A 16,314-nucleotide genomic window follows, 5' to 3' on the forward strand; every position below is an offset into this window, starting at 1 on the left:
TCTACATCCTGAGGGCCTCGACGGAGTAGCTGGAGGAATGGACTCTGGTAAGTCAAACCTTAACTATTACAACCCCCACCCTACCTGCATGCCATCACATACCCCCTCCCTCGCCCTCACCCCATCACTCCAACTCCTCACACATGTCCCACTATTACAAACCACACATCCCAACACCAAGCCCTGCATGCAACACCAAAGCATGGACACCCATCACCAATGCATGGCCACGGGACACACCCATACACCCCCCTAAACCATCATCACACAAGGTCCCACACAGGAAAGCAAGCACTGGGGTACACGGTCACCCACCCATTGCACACCATGGTACACACAGATGCAATATTCATGCTTTTACACCCCTGCAGGACCCCTACCCAACTTCACCGCACAGGAGGGTCGACACATGTCCACACCACCAACAGAAGAGGCCCACAGTGACGACAGCAGCTCTGTCCAACTGGATCTAGACAACCAGCCCGACCCATCTGGGACCTCGGGACAGTCGGTTCCCATCACACAGTCGCAGGCCACCACAGAGCTTCCCCCTCTTGAAACACTAGCACACCACCCAACCAGTGGGCCCATACATCTGTCCCCAGGACACGACCAATCAGCAGTATGTCAACTACTACAGGGAACCCAGGCTAACCCGCCACCCCAACAACAACAGGGACCTGGGGGCAGTGGCAGTGGGCTCACCGTTCAGGGGACAGAGGCCCAGGAACACAGGGAAACTGGGAGGGCTGCTGTGCGAAAGGGGGAGGACAGGGCCCAGGGAACCCACTCTCCACGAGGCCCTCTCCAACATCATGGGAGAGTACCATCATTCACAGGAGACGATGGCAACAGTACTGGCCAAGTTTCAGGAGACCCAGCGGCTGCAGGAGGAACAGTATTTGGGCTTCAGGGAGGAACTCAGATACATCAATTCCACCCTGGGCACCATCGTAGGGGTGCTGAAGGAAGTCCTCAACACCAGGAGGGACACTGTGGCACAACAAGGGGCCCCTGACACTAGCCTGGACGATGAACTGCCCACCACCTCCGCCAGCGCTAGTGGACAGGAGGCACCGCCACAGGACCACCACACCAGCACCCCACGCCCTACAAATGGAGAACCACCCCGCAAACGGTCCCTGAGATCCAGGACAAAGACAGAGAATGATGCCATACCCCCGCCAAGAAATGAGACCGCCCTGAATGTCATCCTTTTGTCCCACCTTGTCACCCTGTCCATCCTCAAACTACCCCAGCTCCACTTCCTATGCCCCTTTGGACAGTGCACCTGTGAGACTGATAGACTGGACTCTGTCATGGACATTCCTCCACCATCACCCCTCCCCATTTCACAGCACCCTCCAATATTGAGCACTTAAATAAACACCCTTAAAGCACAAAACAATCTGGAGTCTGTCTGTGATATCGAAATAGTGTATTAGCAATTACAGTGACAAAATGCTCTTTCAATTGCAATGTCAACACACCTATGTCACACAGCTCTAGTGCATGAGGAAACAAAGCAGAGGTCACACAGTGGGACCCACATCTGTGAAATCGTAAGGGAAAGTGAAAACTCAGGGGGTCATTCTGACCCCCGCCGGCGGCAGAAGCCGCCGGCCTGGCGGGAACCGCCAGAAGACCGTACCGCGGTCAAAAGACCGCGGCGGTCATTCTGACTTTCCCGCTGGGCTGGCGGGCGACCGCCAAAAAGGCCGCCCGCCCGCCCAGCAGGAAAGCACCAGCAACGAGGAAGCCGGCTCCGAATGGAGCCGGCGGAGTTGCTGGTGTGCGACGGGTGCAGTTGCACCCGTTGAGATTTTCAGTGTCTGCCAAGCAGACACTGAATATCTCAATGGGGCCCTGTTAGGGGGCCCCTGCAGTGCCCATGCCACTGCAGAGGCCCCCAGGGGCCCCACGACACCCGTTCCCACCATCCTGTTTCTGTCGGTGATAACCGCCAGAAACAGGATGGCGGGAAGGGGGTCGGAATCCCCATGGCGGCGCTGCTTGCAGCGCCGCCGTGGAGGATTCCCTGGGGCAGCGGGAAACCAGCGGAAACCGCCGGCTTCCCTTTTCTGACCGCGGCTTTACCGCCGCGGTCAGAATTGCCCCACAAGCACCGCCAGCCTGTTGACGGTGCTTCCGCGGCACTCTGCCCTGGCGGTTTTCAACCGCCAGGGTCAGAATGACCACCTCAGTGACCATACACTGGGTGAAAAGGACAGACAGTAGAGAGGTAGTAGTGTTACATTACATGTAGTAGGCAGGTTTGTCTTCTTACCTGTGTCTCACTGGAAGTATAGCAGGATAACCGAGTTCCTGTTGTCAATGTCCTCTTCTTCTGCTTCCTCGTCTTCACTGTCCACAGGCTCCACAGCTGCCACAACACCTTCATCTGGACCATCCTCCTGCAGAAAAGGCACCTGTCGTCGCAAAGCAAAGTTGTGAAGCATACAGCAGGCCACGATGATCTGGCACACCTTCTTTGGTGAGTAGAATAGGGAACCACCTGTCAGATAGAGGCACCTGAACCTGGCCTTCAGGAGGCCGAAGGTCCGCTCTATAATCCTCCTAGTTCGCCCATGGGCCTCATTGTAGCATTCCTCTGCCCTTGTCCTGGGATTCCTCACTGGGGTCAGTAGCCATGACATGTTGGGGTAACCAGAGTCACCTGAAAAAGGCGAGGGACAACTGTTAGACACACACTAACCTGTAGGGATATCCCCAGACCCAGACAACTATTCCCACTGATTTGGTTCCAGGTGCTCACCTAATAGCCACACCCGGTGCCTCTGGAGTTGCCCCATCACATAAGGGATGCTGCTATTCTGCAGGATGTAAGCGTCATGCACTGAGCCAGGGAATTTGGCATTCACATGGGAGATGTAATGGTCTGCCAAACACACCATCTGCACATTCATCGAATGATAACTCTTCCGGTTTCTGTACACCTGTTCAATCCTGCGGGGGGGACCAAGGCCACATGTGTCCCATCAATGGCACCTTTGATGTTGGGGATATGTCCTAGGGCATAGAAGTCACCTTTCACTGTAGGCAAATCCTACACCTGAGGGAAAACGATGTAGCTCTGCATGTGTTTCAGCAGGGCAGACAACACTCTGGACAACACGTTGGAAAACATAGGCTGGGACATCCCTGATGCTATGGCCACTGTTGTTTGAAATGACCCACTTGCAAGGAAATGGAGTACTGATAGCACCTGCACTTGATGGGGCATTCCTGTGGGATGGCAGATAGCTGACATCAGGTCTGGCCTCCACTGGGCACACAGTTCCAGGATTGTGGCACGGTCAAGCCTGTATTGTATGTGATGATTACATGTCTTTCCTCCATTGTCGACAGGTCCACCAGCGGTCTGTACACCGGAGGATGCCGCCATCTCCTCACATTTCCCAGCGGACGGTGCCTATGAAGGACAACAGCGACCACAGAGTCAACCAGCTCAGAGATATGTACACACAGCTTACACAGAACACGATTCATAATCCAAAATTAGCATGTATGTGTGTTGAGGCAAGGCCTAGTTATGTGTGACGCAGTTAAAAATAGAGCCATGTGGGCCCCTGAAATGGCGGCTGCCTGACCTGTAAAGTGGGACAATGGGATATGAGGTAACTGCGCTGGCGTTGTACACCGTCACGGTAGGCGGTCGAAGACCGTGGTGCAATTCTGCACGGTTAACATTGGACCCTATGGGTCCCAGGAGCCAATGACGATGTACACCGGCGGTGACGGTACGCACCGCCGCGGACGTGACTGCCATTTTCTATCTGTTCAATCACTCGATACCTGATCTTCGACAGGAGAGGACCTACACTGCAAGTGCTGCTGTGACCTCAGTCTGGAAGAGACAATGGCTTGTGCGTCTGTGGAAAGGGCCCCTGCCTTCACATCGGAGGAGTTGGAGAAACTCGTGGATAGGGTCCTCCCCAGTACACGCTACTCTACGGTCCTCCAGACAAACAGGTAAGTACGCTGGGAACATGCAGTATGGGCTAGGCCTGTGTGGAGTGGGGTGGATGAAAGATAGGGGGGGAGAATGAAGCGTGCAAGAAACGACGGTGAGTGCATGTGCCACATGGCAAGGGTAGGGATGCGGGCCAATGACTGTGACGGTGCAGTTGGTAATAACTTCTCTTTTTCCCCTGTACAATTCCTGTAGGTCAGCGCCCACTAGAAGAAGGATATTTGGCGTGCCATCGCCAAGGACGTCCCGACCCTGGGGGTCTATCACAGACGGAGCACCCACTGCCGTAAGAGATGGGAGGACATTCGCCGCTGGAGCAAGAAGACGGCGGAGGCCCAGCTGGGGATGGCCTCCCAGCGTGGGAGGGGTGCCCGTCGCACCATGACCCTCCTGATGTTCAGGATCCTGGCGGTGGCGTACCCTGAGTTGGATGGGCGCTTGAGGGCATCACAGCAGCAACAAGGGGGTGAGTGCACTCTCATTCTGCTGATTCAGCGCGCAGTGGAGGTGTCTGGGTGAGGGAGGTGGGCTGTGGGCTAGTTAGGTCTCCTTTTTCAGGCAGGCCCTGTGGCACTCCATCCCACCTGGGTACAGTGCCAACTACACCTAGTCAGGCTCCTGTGACATCCATGTGTGCAGATGTCAGCCATAGCCTTGTAGGCCATGTCCCAGGGATTGAATAGTGGACCCCAAGTGCGCGGCGTACTGCAGGGGGCTTCTGTGTCTGTCGTGTCTGACAATGGTAGTGGTAATGCATGCACTCAACATGTCTTTCTTCTGTTGTCCCCCCCTTTTTGTGTTCTCCCTGTTCTTGTGTGCATTAGCATCATCAGGCGGAGGAGCAGTGGCACCGGAGCAGGAGGGAGCTGCATCCCACGTGGCCCTGGAGGGCGACACTACGGAGTCTGATTTCACCGGTGGGACGGAGGACGAGGGGAGCTCCACGGCGGGGACAGGAGCTGAGACCAGTGATACGGACTCGTCCTCTGATGGGAGCTCCCTCGTGGTGGCGGCAACATCTGTGCCCCCCATCTACAGGTACAGCCGCCACCCCCCTTTCCAGCACCGCCCTCCCAGCAGCCCCTCAGCCTTTGCCCCGTGCCCGCTCACCCAGGAAGGTGGGCATCTCCTTCGCCCGAGGCACCTCAGGCCCTGCCCCAGTCACCCCTGCTGGCCTCAGTGAGGAGGCCATTGACCTCCTCAGGTCCCTCACTGTTGGGTAGTCTACCATTTTGAATGCCATCCAGGGTGTAGAGAGGCAGTTGCAACAAACCAATGCATTCCTGGAGGGCATTCATTCTGGTCAGGCAGCCCTTCAGCGAGCTTTTCAGACTCTGGCCTCAGCACTGATGGCAGCCTTTGTCCCTGTCTCTAGCCTCCCCCCTCCAACTTCCTCTACCCAGACCCACATCCCTCAGCCTACCCCAAGCACACCATCAGACCAGCATGCACACACCCCAACACACAAAGGAAGCTCAGGCAAACATAAGCACCACACATCCCACAAGCACTCATGCAAACATCACACACATGCAGACATAGCAACATCCACTGCCTCCACTGTTTCCCCCTCCTCCTCGTCTCCCTCCTCCCTCTCAGTCTTGTCTCCACTCACACCTGCATGCACTACATCTACAGCCACTACTTCCATCACCACCACACCGCACTCACGTGCAGTCACCACCCCCACTACTATTCACACATCCCCTGTGTCCTCTCCCAGTGTGTCTGTGACGCCACCTCCCAAGGTACACAAACGCAGGCACACACCCACCCAACAGCCATTCACCTCACGACAGCCTCCAGCACATGCACCTTCACCCAAAGTCACCAAACGTACACCTCCTACAACCACAACCTCTTCCTCCACACCCAAACCCCCTCCAGCTACCCTTCCCAGTCTTCCCAAGAAACTTTTCCTTCCCACCCTTGACCTCCTTCCCTCACCTCCCTCACCCCGTCAGTCTCCTAGGGCCCGACTCTCCAGGTCCCATCCTAGCACCTCAGCCACAACATCGGCGGGATCAGTGGTGCCAGATTCTGGAGTGCACCAGGCAGTAGGGCAGCCAGTGTGGCAAGGAGCCACAGCACGGACAGTCCCCCACCTGTCAAGCATCAAAAGTTGGCCAGTGCCCGGCCGGAGAGGGGGAAGACACCAGCCACCAAAGCCGCTCCCAGGGGTACAGGTGGGAGTGTGGAGTCAGCTGAGACACTTTCCAAGGTGGGGAAAGGGCACAAGAAACCCGGCAAGTCTGGGAAGTTTGGTATGGTGGAGAAGACCGCCAGGAGGTGACTGTCAGCACCAGCCCGCTGCCCAGGAGGCCACCGCCATCAGCCCCACTGCCCAGGAGGCGACCGCCATCAGCCCCGCTGCCCAGGAGGTGACTGCCATCAGCCCCGCTGCCCAGGTGGCGACCGCCAGCACCAGCCCCGCTGGCCCAGACAGGACCACCAGCAGCAGCCCCGCTGGCCCAGACAGGACCGCCAGCAGCAGCCCTGCAGGCCCAGACAGGACCGCCAGCACCAGCCCCACAGGCCCAGACAGGACCGCCAGCAGCTGAGTCGCTGCCAAGGACACCGCCACCACAAGCACTGCTGCCAAGGACACCGCCGCCACAAGCACCGCTGCCAAGGACACTGCCGCCACAAGCACCGCTGGCCCATGAGCGCCAAGAGCACTGATGCTACTGAGTCCGCCACGAGCAGGATGAAGCACTCTGGGCACAAAGCCCCCTCCAGAACCAGTGGAGACAGGCATCCACTACCTCTGTCCTTGGCAGGATTAAGCACTCTGGACACAAAGCCCCCTCCAGAACCAGTGGAGAGATCCATCCACTACCTCTGTCCTTAGCAGGATGAAGCACTCTGGGCACAAAGCCTCCTCCAGAACCAGTGGAGACTGTTATCCACTTGAGAGACTGTGGCTTTGCACTCCCCAGGACTGAACAGTGGGCAAACCACCCACTGTAGAGACTTGAGAGACTGTGGCTTTGCACTCCCCAGGATTGTACAGTGGTGTGGGAAAACAGGGCTGATTGCAGAGGCCCCCTAACTTTTTGCCCCCATTTTCCACTTTATGCTGGTGTTTTCCTGACTCTGATGGTGCCCTGGGTACTGCTAACCAGTCCCAGGGCCTGTGCTCTGTGTAAAATCAATATGCAAATTAGGCTAATTATAATTGGCTAAGTGAACCTACCTATAAGTCCCTAGTATATGGTAGGGCATGTAGGTTTAGGGACCACAGCATAGGTGGTGCACACCTGGGTGCACTGCTGAGGTGCCCAGTGTCATTTTAAAAGTTTTAAAAGCAGGCCTGCCTTGCTGGCTGCTTTTAAATTAAAGTTATATGCAAATTCGACTTTGGAATTAAAGGTACTTCCAAAGTCTTAAACTACCTTATTTTTACATATAAGTCACCCCTAAGGTGTGCCCTAAGTGCCCCTAGGGCTGGGTGCCATGTAACTATAAGCAGGGACTTTATAAAAATAGGTTTATAAGCCCTGGTGAGGTAAAAACAGCCAAATTCGTTTTTCCCTCATTGAAGTAAATGGCCTTCATAGGCTAGAATGGGCAGACTTTATTTTAAATTTTAAAGTCTCCTTAAATGTTACATACCAAGAATTTGGTATCAAATTGATTGTTGTAATAAATCCCACAACTTCCAGTTGTTGGATTTAATATAACTTGTCCAGGTAAAAAGTTTAGACTTTACCTAAAAAGTTGCCAATTTCAGCTCTGCATTGTTTTTGCTGCTGTGCTCTGATTGGCCAGCCTGCAGCAGCTTCTGCCAGGCTGCCTTGATTAGGTGTGAAGTGGCCTGGCTTCACACAAAGGAATGTGCTTGGGGGAGAGAATCTCCCCTCAGCAGATGGTGAGGCAGGAAGGGGGAGGGCTGCCAAACTGGTCTTCAAAGGCAGAGAAGGACATTTGGAGCACCCAGCAACACCCCCACATCCTGCAACCCCAGACAATTAGGTGCCCCCTTGATTAGATTAGGAGAGGGCAGGAGAGGGGTGTGTTTATGATTTTTAGCCACACCAGTGGGTGGGCTCAGCCAGATGTAACCTCCAAAAATCAGATTCATCCATGTTGGATTTTTAGAGACTGTTGCCTTCTGGGATGGATTTTTGCCACACTTCCCAGGAAGTGGTCATCACAGGGGGACGACCCTGTCCCTGATTGGAGAACCAGGGCCCCCCTGCTTTTCACCCAGGAGCAAGGATAAAACTGGCAGACCTGCACCCATGCCTCAGATCCCCTCCCGAATTCAACAAGAAAGGAACTAAAGAAGAAGAAGGACTGCCCTGCTGGACCCCTGGCCTGCACCTGGACCCTGCACTCAGAAGGACTGCACCAGCTGCACACTTGGGCTTCACCACAAGAAGGACTTTGCCTGGCTTCAACTGGTTCAAGGAGGGACTCCCTGTTTGCTACAGGTGAAAAATTGCTAAACCAGAGTCCCCTGCACCAACTCCTGAAGAAAGCGACCAGCTGACCACTGTCCAGTGGCCAAAAAGGAGTTTGCGCCAGGTGCATTCTGGGAGTTGAAGTCCGCACCCCCCAAGGACCATCACAGAACTTCTGGACCCTTGGGGTGAGCTGTGGACCCCAAAAGAACCTTAAAAGAACATCTGGGTGAAGCCCCAGAAGTTTGGAAAAGATTTGAGAATTTTTGGAAAAAAGCTCCAGAGAGGGACCGACCCGCCGCGGAAATTCTAGCCGGCTTGCCTCAACCGCGACCCGGCCTGACTTCGTGGTTCGTCCCGGTAAAGAAAAACATCCAAAAAAGAGACTAAGTCCGAACGTAAAAAGTTGACCGGGACCTCCCAGCCATCGTATCCGAGAAGGGCTCCATGGACGTCGGATCAAGATCCAGGTTTACCCCGGTCGAAGGATTTTCATCTCGAAAAAACGACTAAGTCCGAAGGTAAAAGTCTCCACCGAGGAAACCCACATCGCGTATCCGGACAAGGGCTCCAGGAGGTCGGATTCAACTGGCAGGTTCGTCCCGGTGAAGAAAAACTTCAAAATAAAGACTAAGTCAGAAGGTAACTTTTTAACCGAGGCCTCCCGCGACCTGTAGCCGAGCAGGGCTCCATCGCGGTCGGCCTGAAAGTTTGACTTTGCCCCGGTCGAGGTGCAACCAGATGACCCGATTGGCGCTTTTTGTTTCTAAGCGCTAGAAAAGTAATAATTCTTTAAAAATTCATATCTCCGGTTCCCCTGAACCGATTTTAATCGTTTTTGTGTCATTTTAAAGATAAAAATATAAACTATTTTTATAAATTGGTTTTGGATTTTTAAACTGTTTCCTGTGTTTTATTTAATTACTGTTTTGTGATATTTGAATGCTTTACACTTTGTCTCCTAAGTTAAGCCTTGACGCTCGTTGCCAAGCTACCAAGGGTTGAGCTGGGATTAATTTACTGAGACCTAACTGTACCTAGGTGGAGGTTAGTGGCTTGTTGCTAGGTGTAGGTACCTACCTGCCCTACCAATAACCCATTTTCCAACAAGTGGGCAAACCACCCACTGTAGAGACTTAAGAGACTGTGACTTTGCACTCCCCAGGATTGAACAGTGGGCATGTGGCCCCCTCATGGATTTGGCATTGTGCACTCATTCAGCTGAGGTGCCCCCCCCTTTCCCTTCCCCCTGAGGTGCCTGTTTTATTTCTATCTGATGCCCCTGCAGTGTTCTCTCTGTCATGTTCGGGTACCTTGTGTGGGCCTCGCCCATGCAGTGTGGGCCCAGTGTGCCACAGACTTAAATGGAGCAATACTTTGACTTCTATTCTTGGTGTATATATTTGTTAATAGTGTATATATATTTTTGCGTACTGGATTTTAATAGATTACAATGGTTACACTCATTTCCTTTTGTCTTTGCATTCTTCGCGTGGGTTTGGGGGTGTAATTGAGATGTATCAATATGTATTAGTGTGTGTGTTGTCGTGGGTGAGGGTGGGGTTGGGGGTATTGCATGTTGCGTGTGTGTCCCTGTTTTTTCCCTCCCCCCTCCCCTGTGTCGTAGGTGCAGTACTCACCGTGGTCTTCGCCACCGGCGTTCGTGCTCCTGGTAGAGGAGCAAGAAGATGAAGGATGGGAAAATGTGAAGCTCTGGTTCCATGGCGTCCTGGTTCCTCGTGAGGTGTGTTGAGGTGAGCGTTTTCCCTTTGAAGTCCTGTTTCCGCTGTGTTTTTGTTCGCGGTGAATCCGCCCCGGAAAAGGTGGCGGATTTGTAGGTTGCGATACTGTGGGCGGCACATTGTCCTCCGCCTGTCTGTTGGCGGTGACCGTCGCGTTGTTTGTTTGTACCACCATGGCGGTCGGAGTGTTAAAGTGGCTGTCTATGTTGGCGGTTTCCGCCACGGTCGTAATTCCATTTTTTTTACCGCCGGCCTGTTGGCGGTCTTACCGCCGCTTTAACACCGACCGACAGGGTTGTAATGACCACCTAAGTGTTATGTACATGTATGTATTATTGGGAATGTAATGTGTTTTCCAAGTGGGTTTTCTTATTTAATTTACAAGTTTTTGTCTACAAATGTGTCCTATGGACATTTGGAGTTTCTGTTGGTAGGTTGCGATACTGTGGGCGGCACATTGTCCTCCGCCTGTCTGTTGGCGGTGACCGTCGCGTTGTTTGTTTGTACCACCATGGCGGTCGGAGTGTTAAAGTGGCTGTCTATGTTGGCGGTTTCCGCCACGGTCGTAATTCCATTTTTTTTACCGCCGGCCTGTTGGCGGTCTTACCGCCGCTTTAACACCGACCGACAGGGTTGTAATGACCACCTAAGTGTTATGTACATGTATGTATTATTGGGAATGTAATGTGTTTTGCAAGTGGGTTTTCTTATTTAATTTACAAGTTTTTGTCTACAAATGTGTCCTATGGACATTTGGAGTTTCTGTTTTTTTTAAAGGAAATCAATTTTGGTTTATAATAAACCAATGCATTTTTACTTTGACTTTTTTCAGGTTTCTCCGGGAAGGTTTATTTTCTTTCAACACTTTTACAGGTGTTTTTTATGATTCCTAGATACTTTGGATTGCTTGAAGGAATCGCTCTTGGATTAATTTTATTTTTTCATTATTTAGGGCTTTTTGGACAATACTTTTCCCATTTTTGGTGGATTTATATTTTTTGACTATATAGATATAGAGGAAGATCTGCAGCTACACCATAGTAAGTCTTATATTTAATTTCTTTTAGGTGTGAAATTTTATATTTTATTGTTGGTGTAAGTATTATGTGGTTGTTATTTAAAATGATGTGATTAATATGTTATTATTTTATGTGATGGATTGAGTTTGCTTTTTAGTTTTTTAGTTGAAATGGTTAATTTTCTTGTTTAAATAACTTATATATAATCTTATTATGTAAATCTTCATTCACATTGGAGTTTTATTTAATATTTAGATGTGATCAAATATTGGACTTATTTATAAATTAATGATTTGTCATATTTATTTAGAGTTTGTGAGGACTTTGGTAGGTTACAAGGTATTTTATACATGTTTTTGGTCATCATTTCTAAGTAATCTACTCCTTGTTATTTATGAAACGTTTGCCTTTAAATTGTAGCATGTTGTACATTGCTTTTTAAAGTTAGTGGCAATTTGGCTAACCGGTTGTTTAATTCATAGTTGTTTGTAGTTTTGCTTGTTTTGTAATGCTTCTATACATTTATAGAATATCGGTTGGGTTCTGACTATTGTGGAGTGTAAGGCACTCTGCTCTCCTTCTACTGTTGTTTTGGCTTCCTGTGCCAAAGTGCTGTCATAGACATTCCACCATGGTATTTGGAATTTGAATTGGTGTTGTGTCCAGAGCATTGCAGTCTGCCAACTCAAGTGGCTTTGAAATAATCCATTAGGAGGCTTAGTTTATTTCATTTTGTTGGTAGAAATGTCTTTCTAGTTTCTAACTGTAATGGTTAGCTACCTTTGTGACAGGGACATAGGCTAGTGCTATAATTCTTTTTATTTCAAAGGCAAATTGGGTGTTTGTAGAATGTTCTACACTTACAACCTGATTTCTGGTGTGGTGGTCTTAAGACCGCTGTACCATTGTTGGCAGTCCGACTGCTGTGTCCTCATCGGTTTGACCACCCGATTAGGATATTGGTGGTCAGACTGCCACAAGACCGCTGCCACCACCGGCTCCTGAGCTACCACAGTGGCAGCGGTAGGGACAGTGGCAGTCAATGGTGGCAGTGCTGGCATTGGTACAGCTGTGGAAATTTTGACTTGCCTTTCCGCTGATCTTTTCTTGGTAGGGAGCCCACCTGAAAAGGTCAGCAGGTAGGCAGGTTAGGGCCACAAAAAGGGCCTCAGGGTGAATATGCCCAAGTAGTTTGTGGCTGAGGCCCATGTTGTGCCCCCATGCCAGCAATGGTAGTGCGCACATTGTTTGCCATGCATGACATGCTTATTGGAAACAATTTGCCTGACTTGCTGGATGTGCTGTAGTGCAGCCGGCATTGGCTTCAGACTCTCTCTTATGTCCGAAGCATGCTGCTGCACTGATGGCACCACTGACAACCCACCAGCCCTGCAGGGATGTCATGATGTGGCAGTCTGGATACTGCTGGCTTGGTGGCGGTCTCCTGACCGGCCCCTGCTGTGGGCTGGCCGTATGGCAGCCAAACTCGTAATCGGGCCCTGAGTGCAGATTGTTGGAGGTGTGGCCATATGCTTTGATTGAAATAATAGTAACAGTACTGTATGGCTGTGCGGGGGTAGATTTTTTACAGTTTGAATCATGGCTTGCTCAAACTCCATGAATATTTTCTGGGGGTAATAGTTATTTGTTTCATGTTTAATGTAGTTTAAAAGTTTGCAAGAAGTGCTGCTTTGTTTATTTGGTAGTAGGACGTGCCTAAAAGGGATATTTGTCTTCTGATATTTCCAATATATAAGGTGTATTTCAGAGTGAATGATCTGGGATATATTTTGCAGGTCGCATCCATCATCCAGGTTTGACAGTGGCTCAGTTTTAGTAAGTTATTTACTGTTGAGAGTATTAGGATTTGTTTCCCATTGTGTAGATTATCATATAAAAAGAAAGGATCTTCATTATGTATCATTGTTAAATGTTCAGGTATTTTTATGTTTTGGTACCTTCTAGGGGCAGGACGAGTATCACTAGTGGCTTTTTTGTTTATGCAATTAAATTGTTTACAGTATGTGTAGGTAATAGTTGGCCTGTGAAGTGTTCAGGGACTTTAGGCTGTATATCATTATGATTTTGACTGTGAATTCCTGGGAGCTAGTGCTTGCCTCTCTTATATCCTGCAACACCTCTTACCTTTATTTCTGTCACATTATGGGGGTGGTTGTGCTCTCTAACATGAATTACAACAGTATCTTTTGTAGTGCCCTCCCATAGCATGCATTAGAATAATATTTGGTACATTTCCAATTTATATTTTCTGTTGATGCAATTTCTAGGCTGTAGGTGTAGTTAATGTGATTTAGTAACTGCTTTCTTTCTGTGATATTATGCATTTTGCTATCTCCATCACTGTATCTGAAAGTAGTGTAATAGTATAAATATTTTAAAGTTTATATGCTTGTAATTTACATGTAAAATCAAGCAACTATGTCATTTTGGACACTTACATGCATGTTCTGTTTAGATGGTTCACACAGTTTTGTAGCTTTTCCGCTGGGGTATTTTAATGTGCATCAGTGCTTTCTTTTCTGTTGAATGAAAAAAAACAGTAGTTTCATTTTAAATGTTAATTTGTTGGATGAGGTTGTTAGGTTTCTTTTTACTTTCTCTTTGGGTAAATGTATAGTTTTTTAAGTTAATTTATATATACTTACTGTGTTATATTTTGGCTGGTTTGTAATAGTTGTTTTTTCTGGCAGTTTATCACCTTTCCAAGTTGTAGTGTTTTCTTTAGGGAGGCTACATAAATAGATAGAAAGAAGATGGGAAGTGTTTTATTAATTATTTGCTATTTTACATTTTTAAGTTTATTAACAAGTATGTTTTCACTTAAATATTCATCATCATCAACACAAGGTTTATTCGGTCAACAGGCCATCAAAGCAACACAAACAATAAAATATCATCATAAAAATATAAACTAGTACAGTCCCATTTTAAAACCAATAACTAGTAATTAGTTTAAAACCCGATTGCCCAATCAAAAATCCCATCCAATCTCCTTTAAGATTCATTACTTACATAAAGATCACGTATACGCCATGCTGCCTCTAAAAACTTACTAACAGCATAAATTAATACATTGGAGCTATGGCATTTTAAAATCCCCAAAGCTAGAGCACATTATCTCATTTTAATTTCCAGACAAATTTTGCAGATCCATTTGGACCTAGGGGATGAGTAAGCAGGGCAAAAAAACATAAAATGTTCGACTGTTTCGGGGGTAGCACCACACACGGGACATATATCAGTAGTGGCGGTTGATCCCCATCTACTCGTCAGAGACTTCAAAGGCAGGGACCCAAAGCTAAATCTAGCATATAGTTCCTTGCCTAATATATCAGGTATTATATCTAAGTAGGGTTCAAACTGTGGATACCACTTAAAATCAATAAAAAGGCTGGTTAATCGTTCATAAGATTTGCGGCTAATATAGTCATTTCTTACCTGAGACCAATATACGGACTTCATTACTTTTGTGTGGGATTTCTCAAGTTTGTGGGGGGATCTCCCAAAAATCTCCTAAACCCAAGGTACAGAACCAACTAGATACATGCTTAACCCATGGGATAGTAACTGAATTTGGACACTTTAGCAGTTCAAGAAGTGAGGTCTTGTATACATCCAATTCGGGAACAGTCCAGAGCCTTACCCAATATAATAAGGGTCTTAGGATGATTAAATCAGCTATTCGTTTTAGTCCCAAATCAAGAAACAATGGAATCAATGGGGTACTGGGAGGGCACGCACACAAAGCCCACTCAAAGCTGTTCTCACCAATAGTTAACCTATTACTGTCATAAGATCCCCATACCTCCCCAACGTAGACAGCAGCTGCCTGCGCCTTAGCCACACATCTTGATTGCTGGGGATACAGCTTTAGCGGACGTACTCCTATAAAAGCGCAGTATAGATGCTGCTCTATGCTGCAGAAGTCCCACACTTTTCCTGACCTGTTCTTCCCAATGTAATTTATTTGTAAGCCTCAAGCCCAAGAAGTCAATAGAGCTAACCTTATTCAAGGGATATCCATCTAGACTAATTGTAAATTTCTTCTGTTGTCCGGGACGAAGTACCATTAGTTTAGTTTTCTTAAAATTCAACTCCAAACCATGATTCCGACAAAATAGATTAAATCTATCAAAAAGAATTTGTAGAACCATAGGGGTCTTTGAGATGAGAAGTGAGTCATCAGCAAAAAGAAGGATAGGGATTTTCTGGGCATTCAAGGTGGGAGCGTCATTCTGACAAGCCATCATGTCCTACACCACCTCATTGATAAAAAGAGAGAACAGGAGAGGGGCCAGCATGCAGCCCTGCCGAACACCCTTATTTATGGGGATTTTGTCAGTCAATTTGCCTTGATTACCCCATCTCACTTGCGCATTTGTGTCTTCATGCAGTTGCTTTAATATTTTAATTATACTAACTGGAGTCCCTATTCTATGTAACACTTCCCATAATTTCTCTCGTGGGACCAAGTCAAAAGCTGATCGCAAATCAACAAAGACAACATATAGGGGTTGCTTTGCGAGAATTACGTATTTCCAGTGAAAAACAGCCAACCTAAAGACCTGGTCCACTGTACTAGTTCTTGGTCGAAACCCCGCCTGAAGGGGAGAAAGAATCTGATGGTCAATGACCCAACTCGTTAGTCTTCCTAGAAGTTGTTTAGCAAAGATTTTTTGTAAATTATCTATAAGACTAATCGGTCTATAATTTATTGGGAGATTTGCATTACCCTTTTTGTAAATAGGAATAATTTCAGCCCCTTTCACGTAGTAGGAATTTGACCCCCTTGAGCAATTTTATTTGAAAGTGTATTAATATACCAGGTCCATATAGCAGGTTTGGATCTATAAAGATCACCTGGGATCTTATCCAGTCCTGGAGCTTTACCAGATTTTAAAGAATGAATTGCACCAGAGGTTTCTTCTATAGAAAAATAAATATGGTCCTCCGAGTCATATAGACCCCCACCTGTAGGTTCAGTGGCAAGGTTCACGTCTAACAGAGATGAAGGGTCTTGTCCCACATCGTAAATACCGGGGACCACAGGAATATCCGTTCTAGCATAGAGGCAAGAAAAATGTTCCACCCATCTTTCAGGTTGAATCTGGTTCCTTAAGATATTTCTACCC

The sequence above is a fragment of the Pleurodeles waltl genome, chromosome 2_1 (genome assembly GCF_031143425.1).
Source record: "Pleurodeles waltl isolate 20211129_DDA chromosome 2_1, aPleWal1.hap1.20221129, whole genome shotgun sequence".
Taxonomy (NCBI): domain Eukaryota; kingdom Metazoa; phylum Chordata; class Amphibia; order Caudata; family Salamandridae; genus Pleurodeles; species Pleurodeles waltl.